The sequence below is a fragment of the Rhinoderma darwinii genome, unplaced genomic scaffold, assembly GCF_050947455.1.
Source record: "Rhinoderma darwinii isolate aRhiDar2 unplaced genomic scaffold, aRhiDar2.hap1 Scaffold_70, whole genome shotgun sequence".
In the NCBI taxonomy this organism is placed as follows: domain Eukaryota; kingdom Metazoa; phylum Chordata; class Amphibia; order Anura; family Rhinodermatidae; genus Rhinoderma; species Rhinoderma darwinii.
Window position 1 is genome coordinate 1,338,791 of NW_027464260.1, and position 12,262 is coordinate 1,351,052.

Sequence of the window (12,262 nt, forward strand, 5' to 3'; positions counted from 1 at the left end):
ATTGTCCTCACTGTATGTCCTATATTCCCTGTATACTGTCCTCACTGTATGTCCTTAATACTGTCCTCACTATATGTATTATACTCCCAGTATAGTGTCCTCACTGTATGTCCTATATTCCCTGTATACTAGGCTCATTGTATGTCCTATATTCCCAGCATACTGTCCTCACTGTATGTCCTATATTCCCTGTATACTAGGCTCATTGTATGTCCTATATTCCATGTATATTGTCCTCATTTAATGTCCTATATGCCTTGTATACTGTCCTCACTGTATGTCCTATATTCCCTGTATATTGTCCTCACTGTATGTACTATATTATACTCCCAGTATATTGTCCTCATTTAATGTCCTATATGCCTTGTATACTGTCCTCACTGTATGTCTTATATTCCCTGTATACTTGCCTCATCGTATGTCCTATATTCCCTGTATACTGTTCTCACGGTCTGTCCTACATTCCCTGTATACAGTCCTCACTATATGTACTATATTCCCTGTATACAGTCCTCACTATATGTACTATATTCCCTGTATACTGTTCTCACTGTCTGTCCTACATTCCCTGTATACAGTCCTCACTATATGTACTATATTCCCTGTATACTGTCCTCACTGTATGTCCTATATTTCCTGTATACTGTTCTCACTGTCTGTCCTACATTCCCTGTATACAGTCCTCAATATATGTACTATATTCCCTGTATACTGTCCTCACTGTATGTCCTATATTCCCTGTATACTATCCTCATTATATGTCCTATATTCCCTGTATACTGTTCTCACTGTCTATCCGAGGGGTCTCAAACTCGGCCGGGTAAGTGGGCCGCATATAGAAAAAATGGGAAGTTGACGGGCCGCATTACTTAATTTGATACAATACAAAATTGTCGATCAATTAGTTATTTGATCTACTATAACACTATATTACTATCATAATAATACTACATTACTATAATAATACTACATTACTATAATACTACATTACTATAATAATACCGCTAGGTTTAACATTTTTAGATATTTCTGCACGTGCTTATTTCAACAATTCAGTTTTCCAGTTTGTGTCGCTAAATGCAGTCCGGCGGCTCAGTTGGCAGCGTTTGGCAGACACATGTCAAGATTGGGCAGTCCCTTTTTAGACCGTGCCTCTGTAGATAATGCCACAGTGCCCTCTGTAGATAATGCCACAGTGCCGTCTGTAGATAATGCCACAGTGCCGTCTGTAGATAATGCCACAGTGCCGTCTGTAGATACTGGACAGCGATGTCAGAGGCTTCCCCAGAGTCCCGGAGCAGAGCCTATACTAGCGTTTTGCCCGGGACTCCAGCTCTGGGGAAGCCCCAGACATACTAGCGCTCTGCCCGGGACTCTGCATATATGGACAGCGATGTCAGGGAATTCCGCAGAGTCCCGGAGCAGAGGCTATACTAGCGCTCTGCGTGGGACTCTGGCTCTGGGGAAGCCCCAGACATCGCTGTCCATATGTGGACATCGATGTCAGGGAATTCCACAGAATCCCGGAGCAGAGCCTGCACTAGCGGCTCTGTGTCCCACGGGCCGCAGATGACAGCATCAGGGGCCACATGCGGGCCGCTTGCTTGAAACCCCTGCTTTAGAGGGTAATTTATTTATTTTTTAACTTTGTGTACATAAAAATAAACCTTTGTTTTACATCCCCTTAGGGGACTTGACCCAGCAATCATTGCATCGCTTGCATGATACTATTGCACTACTAATGTACTGAAGTATATCGTGATCCCTGCCGGAGGCAAGTCTTAATAGGAGTGCAGAGATGGCAGACCTGGGGCCCCTCATTAGGGCCCCAGGTTGCCATGCCAATCATCGGCAGCCTGCGATCGCGCCGTTGAGTTGGGCGATGGACTATTAGAGGGGGTCACCCCTCTTCTTAACACCTCAGATGCCACAGTCGCTATTGTGAGCCCAGAGCTAAGCAAAGCTGGACAGAGGGCGGTCATGATGGTTCTGGGCCTGCAAGGGGTCAAGTAGAGGGGTATTGTGATTATAGATTGGTGGGTGGGTTTAAGTTAGGAACGTTACTGGGGGGCTGGGGGTATTGGGGGTGGAGTTAGGGAATATATATATATATATATATATATATATATATATATATATATAGGTAGTAGGCAAGGAAGCCATTTTATGGCTTGAAAAAGTTTGTGAGGAGAAGGTGTTTGCAGCCAGTGTCAGGGTAGCCATCAGTTTTTGTGTCAGTTTAGGGCCTAGACTATAGATGGAGGGCTTAGAGCAGTTGCTGGAGAGGATTAGGGTACAGGCAGTGGAGAAGGGGCTAGGGTGGGTGCAGGAGCAGTTAGGGGCCCTTGTGGGTGTCCCCCCAGGGCTCTGCGTTCCAGGCCGCCTGAGCGCCTCAGCCCTACATCACCGGTTCCACGGCGCAGACAGAGTGTGACCCCCCCCCCCCCCCTTACCTGCTGTGGAGGTTCCGGAGGCCGGGAGCAGTGGAGTGGACGGTCCGAGGCCGGTGGGAGAGATTGTGGCAGTTTCCGGTGTGCGGGTGAGGGCAGCAGGAAGGAGCGGTCGGGCCCCTGGCATCCAGCAGCGTGCGGTGGGCAGTCGGCCTGTGTGACCGCAGTCGAATGAAGAGGCCGATAGAGCAACATGGGCCCGGTCGGCAAGAAAGGCTTCCTTCATTGGCGGTTCAGCAGACGGAGGCGTCTTCTTCTGCCTCCAGCGCGGCAAGCTCACCTGGAGAGCCCGCCTGGAGCTCGTCCAGGGGACCGGAGGCAGGTCAGGATGGTGCGGCTGCAGGGGTGGGTGTTCATGGCGCTCCCGCGGTGCCATCTGCTGGATGGGAGGCATGAGACAGTATTACACCAGAGGCGTAGCTAGATTCTCCAGTACCCGGGGCAAAGATTCAGTTTGGTGCCCCCCCCCCCCCAACCTCTTTCCCGACATCTCCTTCCCCCTCGCAATGTTTGTTTTCTCTACCAGTCGACGTGTCATTTATTTTCCACATTTCTTTTTATGTAACTCGAGCATAAAAACATTTGTACATTTTACAAGCAATATAGTTCTATACACAACACCAGAATAGTGCTCAGTACATAAATACAGCCCCAGAACCAAGCTCAGTACATATATAAAGCACCAGCACAAATACAGCTCAATTTAGTGCAACCCCTGACGTATAGGTTCACACTAAATTGTTTCCAGCTCCCAGCATTGTCCAAACAATGGTAAAGATATGCTGGGAGATGCTGTTTCATAAAAAAAAAAAATCACACCACCCATCATCTCGCTGCAAATCATACAGTGACTACAGTGCTGATTAGAGGCAGAATGAACATTTACATTAAGTGACTCACCGGTGACGTCTCAGATTCTAGTTCTTTTTCTCCATCCGGTCCAGACCTCTATGATGACTTCTCCCGGTCACAACCCATTTCTGCAGTTTGCTTCTCAGATGTCTTCAGCTTCTCACTTTTCCTACATTTCTACACCTATAAACAAAGATAAAGTTCTCATTATACCACACCCTACGCCCCTAAATATAATAGCGCCATACACTGCACCTCTAATTATAATAGCACCATACACCATGTCCCACACACACACACTGTGCCCCCTGTAGATGGTGTCCCACATATAGCTCCCCCTATAGTGCTCTACAGATAGCCCACCCCTGTATATAGTGCTCCACGTATAGCCCACCCCAGTATATAGTGCTCCACAGATAGCCCCCTGTAGATATAGCCCACCCTGTATATAGTGCTCCACAGATAGCCCACCCCAGTATATAGCCCCCCCCTGTAGATAAATCCACACCCATAGATAATGCCACACACTTTTTTATTACGATAAAATAACAAACTATTCAAACTCACCTTAATCCCGTTCCCACGCCGTCCGGCAGCAATGGAGACCTGCTCTCTTCTGCGCAGGTCTCCTGGGGTTGAACGCTTCTCTGTCAATCAGCGCCTTTCAACGATGCAAGTGGCGCAAAGTATCGAGCCGCTTCACTTGTAGAAAGGCGCTGGCTGAATGGCCGGCAGTGGTGGATTAAGTAGACCAAAGGCCATGGGCTGTTCCACAAACTTGGGCCCCCCTTCCCTACCGCCGCTCTGCCGTGTCTATAGTGAACACCACCTTTTTGTGTGAGCATTGACAAATGGTTACAAAAAGGAACTAAGTGTACCAAGGTACACTGAAAGCCAATTTCCCAACTGCTGACTGATATTATTAAAAAATAACTTTTAATGATTTTACCACTAAGAATGTCCAGGTGGACATAAACACTGTATACGAACAATTTAAAAGTTATAGCCGATATTGCTGCCACACACGCTCAGTTTACACTCTGTCTGCATGTATTGCCAGACAGAGCACAGAGTGCTAGAAATTGTCCAGTGACAGATATGACAGCTGGATAGCTGCAGACTGCCGTACTGGGACGGATACAAGTTAAATTCAAAATTGGATTCGTGTGCTGGATTTGCTAGACAAATGGGCTGTTTAAAACAATGAATTTAGCCCCCCCGACATGTTTCGCTGTCAACACAGCGTCCTCAGGGGATCAAAATGGGGCTAGTAAGCGCGTGTACGTGTTGTTACTTCCTTTAAAGACTTCCATTTCGTAATTCACAGTGTCCACCTGTGTCGGAACCAATGGAGTGTCGATTACGAGGACGAGCCTCCACATCCTAAGATTGACATGGGAATTAGCCAATGTGAGGGCTATATCAGTGTAGCCAATAAGAGTGCGCCAAATGCGCATGGGCACTGTGTCCAGAATCGGACACAGTAAAATTAGCTACTCCTCTGGTTCTCTTAGCGGCGCATGGGCACTGTGTCCAGGATCGGACATAGTAGAAATTAGCTACTCCTCAGATTCTCTTGGCGGCGCATGCGCATTTAAAGACCGATCGGACTTAGTCAGTTTTGACATTTATGGAATACTCATTTGGTTCTCTTAGCGGCGCATGCGCATTTAGAGACCGATCGGACTTAGTCAAATTTGACATTTATAAGATATGTAAGCATATGTCTTGGATCGCATAGCTTACAGAGGAGGTAACGTGGAGCGCATTTGCGCACTGGGGACATGGAGGGACTTAGATGAATTTTGTACTACAGATCTGGATAAATAGCAACATTGATAAGTCTCATTATTTAACTTAACTTAACCAAATCGAACGGATATATGGACAAGTGCACGTCTCTGGATGCCTAGATAAGAGATCGAATGGGAATCAGGTATGTATTCCAATATATGTGTATGCATTGTCTACACTCCAGATACGTGTGTAAGAATAATGTCCAGATGCTTGTATAAGTCCAAAGGGGTGGTTTCTTAGGAAGAAGAAAAGAAGAGAAAAGGAAGATAAATAGTGGTACAAAAGGGCATGTAAAATAGAAGGGTATGTGGAGAGATAAGCTGTCATTTTAATAGATAAAAATGTAGGATTTCTAATTCGCTATCTAGCGAGTGATGGTGATTAGAAAGTAATCTATCTGACATTTGAGATCATAAAAGACTATAGGAAGGCAACATAAGTGAAGCCCTCATTTAGTCCATTGGGGCTCAATGATCCAAGCCTATGGATCCATTTGGCCTCTTCTTGTAGAAGTTTTTTATCAAGGTTGCCTCCCCTGGGGCCCAGTTTAACTTGGGTGATACCCCAAAATTTCAGGGCATTAATGTCACCTTGATGATGGAATCTAATATGTTTAGATAAAGGTGTATCTTCTTTTGTGTTAATTGTACTTTTATGTTTGGAAATTCTTCTACGGAGTTGTTGAATAGTCTTACCCACATATAGTTTTGGGCAGGGACACCGTGCTGCATAAATGATACCACTGCTTTGACAGTTTATAAATTGTCTGATAGTAAACATCTTGCCGTCACTTGGGTTTACAAAAGTTTTGGTTGTCGGCATTAAAGGGCAGAAGGAACACCTGCCACATGGAAAGGATCCCTGTACTGGGGGTGGAAGCCAACTCGTGTGTGACGTGGAAGGTTTGGAGTAGTGGCTATGTATCAAATGTTCACGGAGGTTCCTGCCTCTCCTATAGGTAATGTTGGGAATACTAGAAATAATATCACAGAGGTCAGCATCTGTCTGCAGAATAGACCAGTGCTTTTTAAGAATGTCTTTAATCTGATGTGAGCAGTTATCAAAGTTCCCTATGCATCTAATAAGGGAAGATGGTTCAGTATTAACGGACTTCGATTTATTAGTCTCCCTTGTACCATGAAGTAGTTCATCCCTAGACGTTGCCCTAGCTCTAGCATAAGCTCTATGCAGAGTTTTTTTTGGGTATCCTCGTGCGAGAAATTTATTGTATAGGATATCACATTCCAGTTGGAAGGTAGCTTCTTCCGAGCAATTTCTTTTAGCTCTTAAATATTGCCCAATAGGAATGCCTTTTTTGAGGGCCGGAGGATGAAAACTTCCCCAATGCAAGAAACTGTTGGTTGCAGTCTCTTTTCTAAAAATTTGGGTTTGAACAGCCCCACCAGGATCCAGGGTAATTTTTAGGTCCAAAAAATTAATTTCTTTTGTGTGTATAGTATAAGTGAATTTCATCCCGATTTGGTTGTTATTAATGATGTCCATAAAGTCAGAGAAAAGGTGGGGGTCCCCCTCCCAAAAAACAAGTATGTCATCTATATATCTTCCCCAAAATAAAATGTGACAAGTGAAAAAAAGTAAATCATCGTTAAAAATTAAAGTGTCCTCCCACCACCCTAAAAATAAATTTGCGTATGTGGGTGCACAAACAGTGCCCATGGCTGTACCTTTAAGTTGGTGATAAAATTTGTTGTCGAAAAGAAAATAATTGTGTGTAAGTAGGAATTGTAATAAAGATAGTGTGAAATTATTATGTGCCTGAAACTGAGTCCCCTTAGTGCTCAAAAAGTGTCGAACAGCATTGAGGCCCAGATCATGATTGATGTTCGTGTACAATGACTCGACATCAATGCTGGCTATTAGTGTCGTGGAAGAGACATTAATACCCTGTATCCTGGTGAGGGTGTCTTTGGTATCTCGTAAGTATGAAGGTAGGGCTGTAACAAAAGGAGATAAAATTTCGTCGACATATGTACTAATGCCCTGCGTTAAATTGTCATTACCGGAGACAATTGGTCTACCAGGCAATGGTGTCGCATTTTTATGTATTTTTGGCAAGGCATAAAAAGTTGCCAAAGTAGGGGTAGAGTTATACATAGATTTAAATTCCTCCAGTGAAATCAAACTACTATCTCTTGCATCATTTAGAAGGATATGTAATTCAGATAAGTATCGTTCAGTCGGATTACCGTCCAGTATTTTGTATGTAGATACATCATTGAGAAGTCTGTGGACCATGGCGACATAGTCTAATCGATTAAGGATGACAATATTGCCCCCTTTGTCAGAAGGTTTAAATATAACTTCCTCATTTTTGCTAAGTTCTTCCAATGCTATTTTCTCTGATTTACTGAGATTGCTACAGATTTTTGGTTTACTCAGTTGAAGTTTCTTTAAGTCTGCACTGACCATTTTGACGAATATATCAATATGTGGATATTGTGAGATGGGAGGTGTTAATCGTGACTTGGGTCGTAGTGTAGAAAAGGGGCCCGTGGCCCTATCGGCAGTGTATTCATTTTCCTTCGACAAATCTTCTAGTGCACGTAGAGTGGTAAGTTCAGTGTAATTTAAAGATGAGGTGTCATCGAATTTGTACTTAAAGAATTTATGTAAGGCAAGTTTTCTTGCGAACAAATTAATGTCTTTTGTCCACATAAATTCGTCAAAATTTGGAGTGGGAGTGTACGATAGACCTTTGTGTAACAATAGATTTTGCTGCGGATTCAGTTGGAATTCTGATAGATTTATTACTTGCATATCATCTGGGCGGCATGTGCCGCTATGCATTATTTGGTCTGGCTCCACGGTGTCTTGTGCGTTCCTAAAAAAGGAATCACAGGAAAAGTATTGGTTGGTGCTGAGATCTGAAGGCCCATATTTCCAGCATTCACAGTATTCCTCAAAGGGCCGTCTATATGTTTCCCTACGGGAAATGGAGTATTGGGTGTCCCTATTGGGGGTATGTGAGATGCTGATGATATTGAGGAGGTAGCCTGTGCAGAGGAGGTAAAAGAGGAAGCAGTCCGTTGCCCGTTGTATGCTGGCCATAATGTAGAGGTTCCCTTAGGACCAATAGATGTCCTTTTCGATGGATTATATTTTCTATTTTTTAATTTCCGTTTCGCTCCCAGTCTATTATCGTCAGGAGGTATCCTGGATTCCTCGGTACCAGACACATCCGACTCGGAGATGTCTATAGATCTGTTATCACGATTTTGATATGGAGCAGGAGGGGCACGACTGCGATATGTATATATTTGGCCTGTGTCAAAGTCTCTACGGTCTCTGATATATTTTCTATGCTTTCTCTCCTTTATTTCTCTCTGTAGGTACTCAATATTTTTTTGTAACTTTATTTCACATTCACTATATTCTGGAGTTGAACTGAAACTCTGAATATCATGAATTTCTTTTTCTAACTGTGAGCCTACTTTGAGAAGGTCTTTTTTCTCAAAGTCCAAAAGGTATTGCATTAGACGTAGGGAGCTTTCAGTTAGTATTTGCTCCCATCCCTTAATGAAGTTTGTATCACTACGATATAGATTAGGGATTAGATTGATGCGTAGACCTCTGTATATTATTTGTTGTTGGATGTAGGTTTCCAAGCTCGTGATTTCCCAACATGATCTAACATATTGCTTGTACGTTTTTTGGAGGTCTTTAAATGCCGTCTGCACGTCAAATTGATGCAGTGGTATGCTTTCCGTAGAAAAAACAAATAGTGCTTCAGACGCCAAATCATCTGGATTAAGTTTTCTAGATAAGAAATTTGCCATCACCCAGAGTGGGGAATTGATATAGATATTAACAGCAGGATCTCTCAATAGAATACAGACAAGGGGTCAGAAGGTAGGTGATTAACCTAATAGGAGCATGAATACTGGGAAGACCCCAGCAGTTGGCAGGCACGTAATAGATACAAAAAGGAACTAAGTGTACCAAGGTACACTGAAAGCCAATTTCCCAACTGCTGACTGATATTATTAAAAAATAACTTTTAATGATTTTACCATTAAGAATGTCCAGGTGGACATAAACACTGTATACGAACAATTTAAAAGTTATAGCCGATATTGCTGCCACACACGCTCAGTTTACACTCCGTCTGCATGTATTGCCAGACAGAGCACAGAGTGCTAGAAATTGTCCAGTGACAGATATGACAGCTGGATAGCTGCAGACTGCCGTACTGGGACGGATACAAGTTAAATTCAAAATTGGATTCGTGTGCTGGATTTGCTAGACAAATGGGCTGTTTAAAACAATGAATTTAGCCCCCCCGACATGTTTCGCTGTCAACACAGCGTCCTCAGGGGATCAAAATGGGGCTAGTAAGCGCGTGTACGTGTTGTTACTTCCTTTAAAGACTTCCATTTCGTAATTCACAGTGTCCACCTGTGTCGGAACCAATGGAGTGTCGATTACGAGGACGAGCCTCCACATCCTAAGATTGACATGGGAATTAGCCAATGTGAGGGCTATATCAGTGTAGCCAATAAGAGTGCGCCAAATGCGCATGGGCACTGTGTCCAGAATCGGACATATGCTTACATATATTATAAATGTCAAATTTGACTAAGTCCGATCGGTCTCTAAATGCGCATGCGCCGCTAAGAGAACCAAATGAGTATTCCATAAATGTCAAAACTGACTAAGTCCGATCGGTCTTTAAATGCGCATGCGCCGCCAAGAGAATCTGAGGAGTAGCTAATTTCTACTATGTCCGATCCTGGACACAGTGCCCATGCGCCGCTAAGAGAACCAGAGGAGTAGCTAATTTTACTGTGTCCGATTCTGGACACAGTGCCCATGCGCATTTGGCGCACTCTTATTGGCTACACTGATATAGCCCTCACATTGGCTAATTCCCATGTCAATCTTAGGATGTGGAGGCTCGTCCTCGTAATCGACACTCCATTGGTTCCGACACAGGTGGACACTGTGAATTACGAAATGGAAGTCTTTAAAGGAAGTAACAACACGTACACGCGCTTACTAGCCCCATTTTGATCCCCTGAGGACGCTGTGTTGACAGCGAAACATGTCGGGGGGGCTAAATTCATTGTTTTAAACAGCCCATTTGTCTAGCAAATCCAGCACACGAATCCAATTTTGAATTTAACTTGTATCCGTCCCAGTACGGCAGTCTGCAGCTATCCAGCTGTCATATCTGTCACTGGACAATTTCTAGCACTCTGTGCTCTGTCTGGCAATACATGCAGACAGAGTGTAAACTGAGCGTGTGTGGCAGCAATATCGGCTATAACTTTTAAATTGTTCATATACAGTGTTTATGTCCACCTGGACATTCTTAGTGGTAAAATCATTAAAAGTTATTTTTTAATAATATCAGTCAGCAGTTGGGAAATTGGCTTTCAGTGTACCTTGGTACACTTAGTTCCTTTTTGTATCTATTACGTGCCTGCCAACTGCTGGGGTCTTCCCAGTATTCATTGACAAATGGTTGTTACGATTCCCCTTGTTAAAGGGCTGTGTCCCTACATACTGACAGTCTCCAACCATCGCTGACAGTATCACACGGTGTAGGGACACCTCCTTCTGACAATGGGAATGGTAACACGCATTTGTCTATTAGCTCTGGGTACACAGAAATATGTAGAATACAAGAATTACCTGCAACAGACATGTCAGGAGAGGAGATCCCCTATAGATCCAGTGACGTTTCTCTGATGGGTGCCGTTTTCTTTTCTTCTCCATCTGGCACAGACCGTTATGGCGACTTCTCCTGATGAGACATCTTTGCCCATCACTTCTGCAGCCATTTCCAGCCCCTATAGAAACACACAAATTTAGACACCAAGGCCCAGGACCATACATTAAAGGGGTGGTGCGGGCACAGACCGTTTTTTATACTGATGACCTATCCACGTGCCTGGACAACCCCTTTTACTCATACTAATAAAATTGGACCACAGACTAGATTATAGAATACCTACAGACCCCAGACCTTCTAAGCTATTGCAGTCCCCAGACCAGACCCCCTAAACAAATACAGACCCCCATCACAAGCACCCTGAATAAATACAGACCTCAGACCGGACCCCTAAATACGGACACCAGACCTGACCCCCTACACTAATAATAACCCCAGACCTGACTCCCTTAATACAGACCTCAGACCAGACCCCCTAAACTAATACAGACCCCTAAATAAAAACCCCAAAACTAATACAGACCCCTAAATACAGACCCCATAAACAAATACAGATCACACCCCCAAATACAGACCGCCTAAATACCGACACAGACCTCAAACTAAAACAGACCCCCTAAATACCGACCCCAGATCACTTAAACTAACACAGACCCCTAAATATACAGACCCTAAATCCCTTAATCTGATACAGACCACAGACCAGACCCCCTAAATACAGACCCCTTAAACTAATAGACACCAAACCTCCTAAATACAGTCCCCAAACCAGGCCCCCTAAATACAGACCCCACACCAGACCCCCTAAATACAGACCCCACACCAGACCCCCTAAATACAGACCCCACACCAGACCCCCTAAATACAGACCCCACACCAGACCCCTAAATACAGTCCCATTAAACAAATCAATCCCCTTATACTTACATAGTCAGTCTTCTCTGTGGAGTCGCTGCTGCTGCTGCTGAAGTCCTGCAGTCATGTGACCAGCAGGTCTCTAAGCAATAGTAAGAGCTTCAGAGATGATGTGACCAGCAGGTCTCTAAGCAATAGTAAGAACTTCAGAGATGAGGTCATGTGACCAGCAGGTCTCTAAGCAATAGTAAGAACTTCAGAGATTAGGTCATGTGACCAGCAGGTCTCTAAGCAATAGTAAGAACTTCAGAGATGAGGTCATGTGACCAGCAGGTCTCTAAGCAATAGTAAGAACTTCAGAGATGAGGTCATGTGACCAGCAGGTCTCTAAGCAATAGTAAGAACTTCAGAGATGAGGTCATGTGACCAGCAGGTCTCTAAGCAATAGTAAGAACTTCAGAGATGAGGTCATGTGACCAGCAGGTCTCTAAGCAATAGTAAGAACTAGAGAGATGAGGTCATGTGACCTTATGTCTAAAGGTCCTTTTGCAGGACATACACAATGCAGTTTCATCGCGTTTTTTTGCCGCGATTTGCTGCAAAATCGCGACAA

The 12,262-nt window shown here is 44.0% G+C and overlaps 1 long non-coding RNA gene across 1 annotated transcript; it reads right to left on the reverse strand.

Annotated features, from left to right (window-relative positions):
- Positions 1-2,565: 2,565 nt before the first annotated feature.
- Positions 2,566-11,754, reverse strand: LOC142728947 (uncharacterized). Its single transcript, XR_012877882.1, has 3 exons — positions 11,722-11,754; positions 3,351-3,485; positions 2,566-2,826 (listed from the first exon to the last, which is right to left on the reverse strand). It is a non-coding gene; the product is annotated as an uncharacterized LOC142728947 (long non-coding RNA).
- Between the last annotated feature and the right edge of the window lie 508 nt (positions 11,755-12,262).